We start from the raw sequence: 13,718 nt of genomic DNA, 5'->3' as shown, positions 1-13,718 counted from the left end.
TTAAAATACTCGAACGTTTTACAAACCATTGTTCTAATTTTAAAGGCTTACGAATGGAATTTCAACAAAACTTTATAAAATCCTTTTAAAATGAGTTTGTATTCATCGAGACTATGGTATTGAAGTTTTCTTTTGACACATGATTCTGTTGGGCACATAACTCGCACCTTGGGATGTTTGATTTTTTTTGGGGATTCAATTCCCAAATTCTTTGAATATTTGTATTGTTGAGCAGTAAACTTTGATTTTGTTTGAAATGGATTACTTGCATTGTTTTTAAACGTGTCTTTGATAAACACTTTCTCGTTTAGCTTGTTCTCCCTCCCCATATCTGCTCTTGGAGTTATTTATAACTTAGTCATATGAGATGCTATTCTTTTGCACATCAATAGTTACTTGGCTCGTGGTCCATTGGGAAGAGCCAATACTTTAGTCAATTTTGGGTAAGTGAACATATGACATCCAATAGGTGTCAATCTTTTTTTTTCGAGGTGTCAATATTTTTGTTTCGAGTCATACTCCACTGGCCTTATTTGTTTGATCATTTATGTTGACTATTACAGATAATATTTTGCTATGTCTTGTATTAAATGACATGTGCTTACAAAATTTCCATGGAATGACTACACTTTGTATTTGCCACAAAATGACCTATATGTGTTATTTGATATGTGTTACTTCTGCATTTTAAGCACGTGAGCATGCGAACTTTTATGACATAATCCTATGTGATTTAATATGTTGATGTATGTTTGATGTACGGTTCCTTGGGGATGAGTCCTATAAAGTAATTTTGAATATTTGATTTGAATTGTTCATTTTAGGTTTTCTTAGGTTAAGAAGGTAACTCCCATCGATACCCTTGCGCCGATCTTGGCCCCTGGTTTGGGTCTTGACAAAGTTGGCATCAAAGCCCTAGGGTTGTTTAAGTCTCAAATATTATGTTTTGAGTGAACAAAGTTAGCTTTTTAGGTCATGTCTTGTTTTTGGTTTGGGAATTGCAGCACTACCCATAAATGGGAGCCTACATGGATTTTGTTGTTTGTTTAGAATCTACCTTTTTGTTCACCATGATGAGTTTAGTGTTTGCTCTTACCTAAGTTAGGATCCCACCTTGGACATGAGCTACAATTACGGGCACGATAGAGTAGGATGCTCTCGTTGATGCATTTGTGAAACCATAGGCATACACTGTTAGGAGTCATGGTAGGCAAGTCAAGATTGCCAAATTTGTTAATAGTGAGCCACTTGCAGTGGCTAATGATGAGGCACTCATGGAGGAGCCCGTTGATGCTTAGTCTTAAGAGATGAGAGATAAGGTGCCCATTGAGGAGCCGACCTTGATAGACGTGGTAACTAATTTGTAGAGGGTTAATAGGGTTATAGAGATGATGTTTACTTGTTTCGATGACCTTTAGAGGTGAGTTAAGGGTTAACAGCTAGTGTGTGCTACACACAACTCTCAAGGTCAAGATGACTGGCAATAGTTAGAGTTTACTATTAAGGTTTCACTACCGAATTCTTTTAAGATGAAACCACCCTCATTTTCTAGTTCTGATGTAACACAAGACCCTTAGATTTTCTTGGATGAGATGGAGAAAATTTGCATTGTTTTAGGATGTTCTAATGTATGATCAATGGAGTTAGTTGGTTTTAAGCTTAGAGATGTAGCTTATCAGTGGTATCAGTTCTTACATAGAGGTAGACTAGTTGATGCTGACCCATTGACTTGGGAGGAATTTACTGCAGGCTTTTTAAGTCAATTTTTGACAGATAATATGTGAGTTGCCAAGGTGTGTGAGTTTAAGGCAATAGTGTAAACACTTGGCATGATAGTTTATGAGTATGACATTCATTTCATATAGTTATCTCAGTATGCACAATACCTTTTAGCTACTAAGTATATAAGGATTAGACAATTTATAGATAGGTTAATGAAACAACTATTTAAGGCTGTTGCATTACAAGTGTTTGGTACTTATGCCTCCGTAGTCGCTTGTGCACAGAGGATAGAGATGAGGATCATAGAGAGTAAGGTGACTTGAGATAGGGCCAAGAAAGCTAAGATTGAGGGCAATCAGGGCCAACGAAGTGTCCACTCTGGACATGGATTGCCCATAGGCCATCGAGGCTAAGATAGAGCTTCTTGGTCACATGACTCCCAATAGGGGAGCAGCACAGTCACTTCATGGCCCCTAGAGGACAAGATGGCATGTAATGCATCTAGGTGAGAGACCTCATGGTCTAGTACTCAGTTAGCCTCACTTTGTCCCACTTGTGATAAGGTCCACGGAAGGGTGTGCCATTGAGTAGTAGGACTTTGTTTTGAGTGTGGATAGCTTGGACACATGAGGAAGGATTGTGATATGGCACCATGGTCTTAGGAGGGCTCACGCCCTATGTCCGAGGCTACAGTAGCGTTGCCACCTATTGCATCTTAGCTTATTCAATCAATCACTGGAACTAAAGGTAGAGGTACGAGTAGCTCTTCTTAGAGTATAGCATTTAACTCTATACAAGAAGGAGTAATTGGTAGGGGACAAGCTAGAGTTTTTACTTTGACACTTTAGGACACTCAGATGTCCAATGTTATGGTTTCAAGATTCCTTCTTATTTATGATTTTAAAACATGTGTTCTAGCTGATCTTGGATTTGCACTTTCTTTTGTGTCTCCATGTTTTGCTGCAAAATTAGGTGTTGATCGTACTTTGATGGAATTTGGTTCGATAATAACTACTCCAGTTAAGGAGATATTTTTTACCCAATTTGAGTATAAGTCTTACATGGTTTGAATAAGGGATAAGGACACAGAAGCCATTATGGTTTTGCTCGATATGTTAGACTTTGACTTGATTTTGGGTATGGATTAGCTATCGCAAAATTTCGCTAATGTGGATTACTATCACAAGCTAGTTAAATTCGATTACCCAGGTGAGCTGTCTTTTAGCATTCAAGGTGATCACAATAATGTTCCAACAAATGTGTTTTCTACCATGACAACAAGGAAATTGTTACAACATGGATGCCAAGGATTATTGGCAGTTACTAGAGATACTTAGGTGGACGTAAGAAGTGTGGCCGATGTACCCACAGTTAGGGAGTTTCTCGATGTGTTTTCGAAAAAACTACCTAGCTTACCTTTAGATAGAGAGGTTGAAATTTGTATAGATTTTGTGAAGGATACCCTACTGACATCCATTCCACCATACCAGATGGCATCAACGAAACTTCAAGAACTCAAGGATCAGTTGGATGATTTGTTAGATAAAAGGTTTTATATGCCTTAGTGTGTCACCATGGTGTAACACCTAATCTTGATGTTGAATATGCAAATGTAAGTTAAGAAATTGAAAGAGCTTCAATGAATTATGATGTTTATTTTTATCAATTCAAAGATATGCCTATGTCCATAAAGAGATGTTATGAAATGTAAGGTTATGTAACCTGAAAAGATGTGTACAAATGTTTGGCACCTAAATGATGTAGTGTATGTATGTGGCACATGAATGATGTAGTGCATTGTCTGGCATTTAGATGAATATAATACATAAGCTATGTGTGATAGGTTTGATTGATATGCTATGTGACATAAGGTAAGAATAAGGATTTGAATGATGTGATAAATTGTGTTGATGTTAGGTGAAATTTTGATGAATTCTGATAGGTAATGTGAGTTGGAAAGGAAAAAGAAGTTAAAGATTTGAGCTAGAAATGCTTTAAGTGTTGAAAAAGCGCATTCTGGATAAAAAGTATTGATACATTAAAGGCAGGAAAAACACAAAAAAGGTATTTTGGGAAGTATATATTGATACATTGCCTCATGTATTGATAGATTTGAAAAATGCAATAGTAAATGTGATTTTTATCGATACAGTGTCCAATTGTATCAATAGATTTACAAAAGGAAACATTCCAGATGAAATTTATCAATACATTGTACAAAAGTATCGATACATTTGGGGGTAGAGAGCATTCTATCTAAAAAGTATTGATACAATGTGTAATGTCTCGATAGATGTAAAGGGAACTCATGGAGATGTATTGATACATTGCCAACTATATTAATACATACATATGGATTGGCAAAAAATAAAATGCATTAGGCAGTCCGCCCATTTGCAAAGTAAGCTAAAAACGAAACCCTTTCTCTTTGCTCTCAACACCCTGCCTTATATATGAAATTGAAGCTTAACGGAAGGTGATTTAAGGCTAGAATATTGATCTAGAGGTAAGATTGAAGCTATTCATCGTTGGTTTTTGAATTAAACAGTTCAATGATTAGAAATGTTTTATTTTAGCTTTGGTAGTTATTGAGTTGAATGTGGCTAGAGATTGAAGTTTGAGTGAACTAAATTCATGTTTAAAAGTAAGGGATTCAGTTATTGTTAATGAATATGAGAAAGTTAAGCTTGTATGATAATTTGGTTAGAGAATGTGTTAAGTTTAAAAGATGAGGATTAATTCGAAAGCTAGGATTTGACTATGAAATTGAGATTATGATGTGAATGTTGATGATTATGCATTGTTAAATGTCAGATTAGCACTGGGAGTAAGAATTATGCTCAATATTTGAACGAAAAACTATTGACTGAAATTAAGACCTTGTTGAGCTAAATTATACAAGTATTGACAAGGAAGTACTTGGAAATTAAGGTGAGTAGGGAATTTCTATACATAGGAGTGTAATGACATGCTTCTATAATGAAAATGCATGATATATGTTATGTATACACTATATATATGTCTAGAGGTAGTATTCCTAGACTAATAATGTTATGAATGATGTGAATTGCCTAGAAGCATTGTATTTAGGCTAAGTATGATGATGCTTATGTGATCACAAAACTATGATATGAGAAAATGATGTACAACTTGATATGTATATGATATACATGTCTAGAGATGTTATGTCTAGACGTAGTAAATGTCATAAGAACTATGTTAAATGCCTAGAGGGATAATATGTCGGCTAATGTGATGATAAGGTATTATGATGATGAACATGATTACTTGAGATCATAAATGACGAATATGAACTGTCCGTGAATGATTTCGAACAATGTTATGATGTAAAATAAGCATGATCCATCCATGGAGGATTTTTGAATGATTATCATGAGGTTGAGTGCGTCCAAATCCTTGTGACTATGTATGCTACTAGTAAAGATGGTAGTAAGCAAGGATGATGGTTTCGTCCCACTTGTGATTCCCAATTGTTGTGCATGATGTTATGTTCAGCTCGTAAGGATGGTGGTTTCGTCTCTCTTGTGATTCCCATCTATTGTGCGATGTTTATGATTAACTTATGGTGATGGTGGTAAGCAGGGATGGTGGTTTCATCCATTCTATTATTTTTGCCCTTAAAGACATGACGCCATCCATTGAGAATACTTTAGATGATGACTTAGACTCTGCTATTTTATTTTGTAACAAGGCGTGACATGATGATGTATGTTGTTCGTCGGTTGGCCACCACACATGACTATGTTATGTCTAAAGAGGACCACTTTACAATATGTTATGATGTTATGAATTTGTAGTGGCATGCCATAGGATATGAAATGTACACAATGATATGTTGTGCTATGAATTGATGAGTAATACAAATGCTTAAGGTAAGAGCTAGATGTATATGACAAATGCAATATGCTGAAATGTAAGCTTAAGGAGTCTAAGGACTTTTACATTAATGTGAACGCCTAAGAAGTAAGTATGATTAGAATGTATGTAGACAGCCAAATGGTGGGCTAATTCATATGCTAGATAGGGCTGACAGACGACATTAATGATAAGATATAGTAGGCATGATTGATATAGATCACCCTACCTTTGTAGGCACAATGTTTATATGCTGCAGTGTAGTATGGTTGCTAAAATAATGATGATATGTTCATGACAAGTGATGTCCGACCTGTCCTGTTATAAATATATTGAGCTTACTGATGTTTATGCATGTTTAGAGGATACGTGTAACAACTATCCCTGCACAATTACAATTGATTTATGCTTTGTTCATTGAGTTCGAGTGTGACTCACCCCTTTTGATTGTATTATGCATATAAATAAACACCAAGAATCGGGTGGCTTAGCGTTGTTGACATTAGACACACAATTTTGGCAAATGGTATGTTATTTGTTGGCAATGTATCTCCACTCGGTCATAGATGGCATCTTATGCTTCCACATTATGTAAACAAGTGTGTTGTTAGGGATTATGTGGGCATTATTCTGCCTTTGTTTAATATAATGAAATATTAAATAGATGAATGAGACAACCAATGTATGGCTATATGAAATTATGTTTAAATCCTATATGAGATTACGAGTCATGGGGTTGTATTGTGAATTATGCAAGATTTAAGTTTAAGAGAATGAATATGATGTTGGCCACGAGGCCTTATGCTAATGGAATATGATAACAGGATTTACATATAAAGGTGCCCGCAAGTCTCGCGAGCTTGCCTACCAGGCTTGTGCATGCTTATCACAACTCTTCAGATTAGGCTGTGATAGACTTGGTTTCAAAGTGAACTTAGGTTTTAGAGAGTCCTAAGTTAATTTATGACTGTCAATTGAGTAGTCAGGACTAGTGTAGAGTTTTGTTCATGTTGTGTGGCTGCAACACAATCCATGAATGGGAGGCTACACTAAAGTCAGTAGTAAGCTCACCCATGATTTTGAATATGAATTTTGAACATGATTTTGCTTCATCTAGGTAAGATGCTACCTAAGACAAGAGTTGCCTCAAGGGCTACGACAGAACATGATGCCTTCGATGAAACTACGATTTGACCACGAACGTTCTTATCAAGGAGTCGTGGAAAAGCTAGAGTTGTGAGATGTCTGTGGGAAAGTTTTATTTTATGATTATAGGATTTTGAGCTTAAAAACATCATGAACATACAATTATGAAAGGTTTGATTCTAACTACAAGATTAAAGGTTTATGCACATGCATTGCATACTTTGCGAAGTATTATAGTTTGACTTAAACATGTGTAGTGCATTTGAACATTGTGCCAAGGTACATAATATATTATTTGAATTTTTTTATAAACGTGTTCACAAGTTGAGGATATATTGTATTCTATATGACTATTTATCAAGTTTTGAGGCTTCCTTGAGCTTGGTGGGCTTGCTTGCTCAATCGTTCTATTGACCTTGGATTCAAATAGGATCATAATAAAGTTAGATTAGAGTCCTAGGTTTCATATAAGGCATAGGCTTCCTCTGTCTATCAATGAAGTGTTAGGTCTTCGTGTAGATTCTTGTTTGCACGTTGTGAACCACGACACGATTCGCAAATGGAGACTTGATAAATTCCATTATCTGTTATAAAAACGCTTTGGTCTATTGTTTATGATTTTGAAATACATGATGTCTCTTGAGATTGATACTTACGATAAATATTTGCTTTGGTCTAAGTAAGATGTTGCTTAGAACAAGGGCCACGGCTAAAGATGTTGAGGAGCAGAATGGTCCCAATGAGGTTTTTTTTAGGCCACATGGATCAATCACATTAGGCCAAGTAGATGTTGTAGGGCCAAGAGATAGGCACACTGAAGTGGAATCATGAGAGGTTAGTGGTGACCACTTCACAAAAGGGGTAACTTTTGAGAATGTGATTGTCGAGTTGCATAAGGTCAACTGGACCATAGGAGTTGTAGCACAAAGGATCCTTGATCAAGGATGACGGAGTGATGATCACTCAACAATACATGTTTAATCTAGCTCCAATGGATAGGATGATAGCCACCATTCTACTCAAGCTCAAGGGTGTATTGATGTTTTGCTTCTAGATTTCTTTAAGTTAAAACCTTTATCATTTTCTAGCTCTCACATAAAGAATCTATAAAGGGTTTTGGATAGTATGGAAAGAGTTTTCTAAGCCTTAGGATGCTTGAGTGAGAGGTCTATTAACTTAGTTAGTTTGTGCTTAGAGGATGTTGCCTGGCTATGGTTTGACTATTACCATAGAAGGAAACTTAGGAGTTTAGCTCTAACATTGTGAGAGGAATTTTGTGTAGGCTACATGGATCAATTTGTGCCTCAGAGTTAGTGTGATGCTAGTGCTCGCAAGTTCAAGGCCTTGATTCAGACTTCTACAATGATGGCGTCCGAGTATGAAATTCAATTCACTTAGCTCTCGAGGTATGCACTTATCTCATGGCTACAGAGGAGATGAGGGTGAAGAGTTTTCTAAAAAAGTGGTAGACTCATTGCACAACGCTATTGTGCCTTAAAGGTTTTGGACTTATCTATCATCGAGTATGACCATATAATTGAGAACTATAATATGGAGAGTTGAGGGACTCATAATAGTGCCAAAATGGCCAAAACAAATGGCTAATAGGGCCAAAGAGATGCCAATATTGGTAAGGCTTCAATTTTAGTGGGCTAATAGGGCCAACAGAAGGTTTTGATGTCACAGGGCTCTCAAAATGGGAGCAGATATGTCAGCACTAATGTAAGACATGAGTGCAAGATTATTAACCCATCGTCGCAACATGCCTTTAGACAGTGGGAATAGTCGAGGGGACTATGTTCATTCTATGGTAAACAACATGGGGGGCAATGTTATAGAGTTGTGAGCATACGAATTTGTTCCCAAAGGCTATTTTTGTGTTCAGTGAGGGCATTTGAGGACAAACTTCCCAAAGGCTCCACACTCTCAAAGGTTTGCACATATAAATTCTTAACCTATTCCAACACATGATATCATGATGGCACAACTCACTAGAGAAGGTAGGCACAACCCACCCTTCTCAAAATAGAGCCTTTTGATTAGCATCTCAAGCTGCCAATAGCAAGGGATTGGCCAGGGTATATGCACTAACTTAGAAAGATGCTCAAACCTCAAAGGTGATTGTTATAGGTACTTTACCTATCTATGGTTTTATTGCACGTGCTTTGTTTGACCAGGTCTTCCCATTCATATGTGTCTCCATACTTTACACCAAAATTACGCATAGACCATTTTTGTTTAAAGCATGACTTGGTAGTGTCCACTTCACTCAAGGTGGTGTTTGTACCCTCAATATGAATATAAGTCTTGTGTGGTCTAAATCAAGGATAAGGAGACTCAAGCGAATATGATTTTATTAGACATATTGGCTCATGATGTGATTTTAAGAATAGACGGGTTATCTCCATCTTATGCTAATATGGATTGTTACCCCAAGCTAGTGAAGTTTGATTTTCTAAGAGAGCTATCCTCTTATACACTCATGGAGATTGTAGCATTACATTGACTAATATAATATCAATAATGACTACCAAAAAGATGTTAAGCCATAGATGCCATCGATTTTATAGTAATGGTTAAGAACACACCAAGTGAAGTCAATAGTGTCAATGAGGTACCCATAGTAAAGGAATTTTTTCATGTATTTTTGAAAGAATTTCCAAGTTTACATCCACAAAGAGAGGTTAAATTTTGTATTGATCTAATTCTAGACACAAGTTTGATTTCGATTCGTCCATATCGAATAGCATTGGTTGACCTTAAGAAGTTGAAGGATCAATTGGAGGATCTTCTAGATAAACGATTCATCTACTTATCTTTGTCACCTTAGGGTGCACCAGTTCTATTTGTTAAAAGGAAGGATGGAACCCTTGGATTATGTATTGATTATCAGCAACTGAACAAGGTCACAATCAAGAATAAGTATTTATTGCCAAGGATTGATGACTTGCTCAATCAATTGCAAGGGACTCAATGCTGCTCCAAGATTGATCTTCAATTAGATTACTACTAATTGAGAATCGAATAGGAGGATGAGCCTAAGACCATTTTCGAACAAGGTATAAGCACTATGAGTTTCTAGTGATGTCTTTCGGACTCACCAATGCTCCGACGGTTTCTAAGGATATGATGAACTAAGTTGTTAGCCTTAAGTTGTTTTATGTTTTGATTTGACAAAAATTACAAGATATCTTGGTTTTAATGTCAAGCATTTGAAATTGTTTCAATCATACTTTTCATCCCTTCAAGTCACACAATTGTTTGAAAAGCCATGCATGATTACAAAACATCACAAAAGCTTTCAAGCAATGAATCTTTAGCTAAGTAAATATAAAGGAAACATGCCTTGAATTAATATTTAATTATAGGAAAAAGGGAAGGAAGAAATAGTTGAAGAGAGGCACCAAAAGGTTAAGGAATCTTGAAGACACAAGGTAAGAGTCCGCCCTAGAAAATCCCAAGTCAATCTAATGGCAAAATGGTTGAAGAATGAATGAAGAACATAGAAGACATAATGGACCCTATAAAAGGTATATTCGACCTTGTGGTAGATTGCAAAGCACACTTCAACTTTTGGATAGCCATAGTCAACCCTAATGAAGTTGTAGTCGACCTTGAGGAATTTGATATTTGAAAAAGGTGATGTTTCAAAGCCTTAGACAACCCACAAGCCACCATAGTCGACTACCTCAGCACAAATTTGAAAAATGCAAGTTCTTGGGAATTGGATTGAGTAGCGGAAGCTTATGCTCGACTATGGAATCATAATTTGAGATTTTTAAAGAACATAGTCAACCCTAGAAGTGTTTTAGTCAACCTTCAAGCTTCAACAATGACCAGATTTAATTCAAACTTGTGTCTAACAACTCCAAACATCCTTATAACTATAAAAAGTGACCTTTGAGTTACTTTGTAATAAGAGAAGACTAGAGATGCACTTACAAACCTTAGGAGACTCCAAAGCTTATCCTTCCTCTCTAGCCTTCATTTTAGTTTTCCACCAAGCTTAGAAAAGTTCTACACTTGCTTGATTTGAGCTGATATTTCTTCTCTTCATAATTAAGCTAAAACATTTAGCAACCAACCTTTGAAGAGGCATTCTTGCTATACTTTTTACTCATCTTGTAAACGTTCTAGCTTAATCTTGAAAAGTTATCTGTGGGTTTGTTGTTGAGCCCATTAAAAACCATTGTTGAAGGGTTTCGCTTACTCCCGTGAAAAAGCATTGTTAAAAGTTCTACTTGGTCCTATGAAAAACATTATTAAGGGTTCTGCATGTTCCTATGAAAAAGTGTTGTTAGGGTTTAATGCTTTATCCTATAAAAAGCACATTTCTTTGGGTGCATTTGAAATACCTTGGTTTACAAGGGAGTGGATGTAGGCACTATAAAAAGTCAAACCACTATAATATCCTTGTGTCTTGATTTACCTTTATGTTTTATGATTTATTGTTACACACTTGGTTTAGAAAAATCACACACTTAGTTCTTGACACAAGAAGAGATTTTTGGTTGCAAAAGATTTGATTTTTACACTTGGTTTTAAAAGGATTTTCTTAAATGCCAATTCACCACCCTCTTTATATATTACATTGAGCTTAAACAGCTAACAATTGGTGTTAGAGCTAGAGCTTTATTTTACAAGTCTAACAACCTTGAGCGATCCATGGTAGAAGCTTAAAATCATCAAAATGGAGGTTATAAGAATCGTGTTTGGTGAAGGGTAATCAATCAAAAGGCCACCACTCTTTGTAGGTATTAACTACCCCTATTGAAAAAAATGTATAGAAATGTTTATACAATCTATGGATCTAGATGTTTGGAATGTCATATTAGATGGTGTGCTACTGTCAATTTACTTCACGCAAGTATACATATTGAACAAGTAATATGGACAATAAGTCTAGAATCATATCCCATAGGGATTTACTCCTAGTTTTTCACTATGTACTAAAATTATGACAAATTAGTCTTATTCGAGCAACTCGATTGTGTAGAAAATCATTTAAAACTAAATTCACTCAAACACTAAACCAATTAATAGAAACTAAAAATTCACTAGAGAAGGGCAATAGAATAAAACCTAGGGCTATAGGTTTATTCAACATTTCATCTAACATCTGTTTCTCTCATTATTTACATTCATGAGAGGTTTTGCTAACCTAGAATCCAAACTTATGCACAAGTCTTTGTCAAAATGCTTGTACAAATACTTAACTATATGTCTATAGTAATCAATGAAATAAGATTCGTTAAGCTAGTGTTCTAATTTGGCTATGCATGGCATTTAGGTATATGTCTACCCTAATTGGGAATCACATCACCTATTCTCTAAGTGACATGAATATATACTGTTCAAGCCTTAATCTAATATAGAATTACTTTATCGAGTCTCATTCAGATTCACAAGTCATTCAATTGTTGGCCAGACAATAAAAAATGTTACGAACATATTTGAATAAACATAACCATACCAATTCATAATAAATAGAAGAGAAACACATATTCAGATTACATGTTGAAATACAGCACAATAATAGAAAATTAGTTTAGCTCATTATATCAAATTAAAACATCATCCAAAGAAAATCAACCATTAATCCAAGTCAGAGAAATTAAGAAAAGAACCAAAAGTAGAGAGAGAAGCTAAGAATTAAAGCTTTTTTATTTTAATTTTCCCTCAAATTCTCTTGCTTTCTTGCTTTGATTTTAGTTCCTTTTTTCTAGAATAGTTGCTTTTTATCTCTCCTCGAAAACCTCAGAAAATGACCTTTTAAATACTTCTCAAAAATCCTTAGAATTAATATCCTATAAGTGTAGTATTTTAGGAAAAATGTTTAGGACCACGATGTTGCCTTCCTTGGCTCTATGGTGCTATGATCACGAGTACCAATATAGTGCACCAACTTCAGCCAACGCTACCACATTGTGTTCTTTGGTTTCTTCATGATGCACTAAAGCATCTTGACATCACAGCCTTGAGCTACTCAAGGCCACGACTTTCATTCCATGTGCTGTCTTGTGCAGAATTACAACAGTCTAGCCTCTTCCAATACGATTTTCACCTCAATCAGATAAAAACTAGGCAAAGTGATAAATATAAAAGTTGTAACGGTGCTCTTAGATTTCCAATGGCATAAGAATCATGTCAATTAGACTTCTGTAGCTCAAGTTATCTTGAAAATACTACAACATTATGAATGAAGCCATCACCATACTCTCACAAATTTTCATCAACTAAGGTCTTTTCGTCGAATTTCTTACACAACCAATAAAATAAATCAACAATAACTAAACTTAAAATAATTTAAAGAAAAGTAACATAAAACTAAACTAAAATACTTTAAAATAACTAATCAACATGTATTAAACTAAATTAAGCAAAATGACTAATATACTTTAACCCCCAAAATGTGATAAAATAACTCCATATCATAAAGTTATCACACCCCCAAACTTAAGATTTTGTAGTCCTCGAGAAAAACATAAACTAAAATGCAATAACATGAATAAAGAAAACAACTTAACTAGAAATAAACTGCACCTACTCAGCAATCACCTTTAATACCGTCATAAGTTGATCCATAATCTCAACTCTAAGCAACACATAAATATTATTCAAGTTCATGTATAATTCCAAAGTTGGCTCATCGTCAAGTGGATTTATGTGTGTGTGTGTGCATAATCTTTTCACTTAAACCACTAAACAATCTAAATAAGTTTAAACACATGCAAAATTTAAATTAGTATTAAAATTTCATAAGTTTGCTTTCCATCTCTCTCTCCATTAATGTAGACTAATACTAAGTTAAGGATCCTTAGGTCTTTATCAAGCTTGTATAATATGGCTAGGGTCAAGGTAGGATATGTGATATTAATGTGGCTTAAATCACCCTAAGCACAGTCATTCTGGGACCTATAAAGAGTTTTATTTCTTTAGAAAAGTACACCCTTTTTCATCAAATTTTTCTTTTG

The sequence above is a fragment of the Theobroma umbraticum genome, unplaced genomic scaffold (genome assembly GCF_002168275.2).
Source record: "Theobroma umbraticum cultivar Fairchild unplaced genomic scaffold, ASM216827v3 scaffold_25.0, whole genome shotgun sequence".
Lineage (NCBI taxonomy): Eukaryota > Viridiplantae > Streptophyta > Magnoliopsida > Malvales > Malvaceae > Theobroma > Theobroma umbraticum.
Note: the sequence above shows the minus strand (reverse complement) of the source record.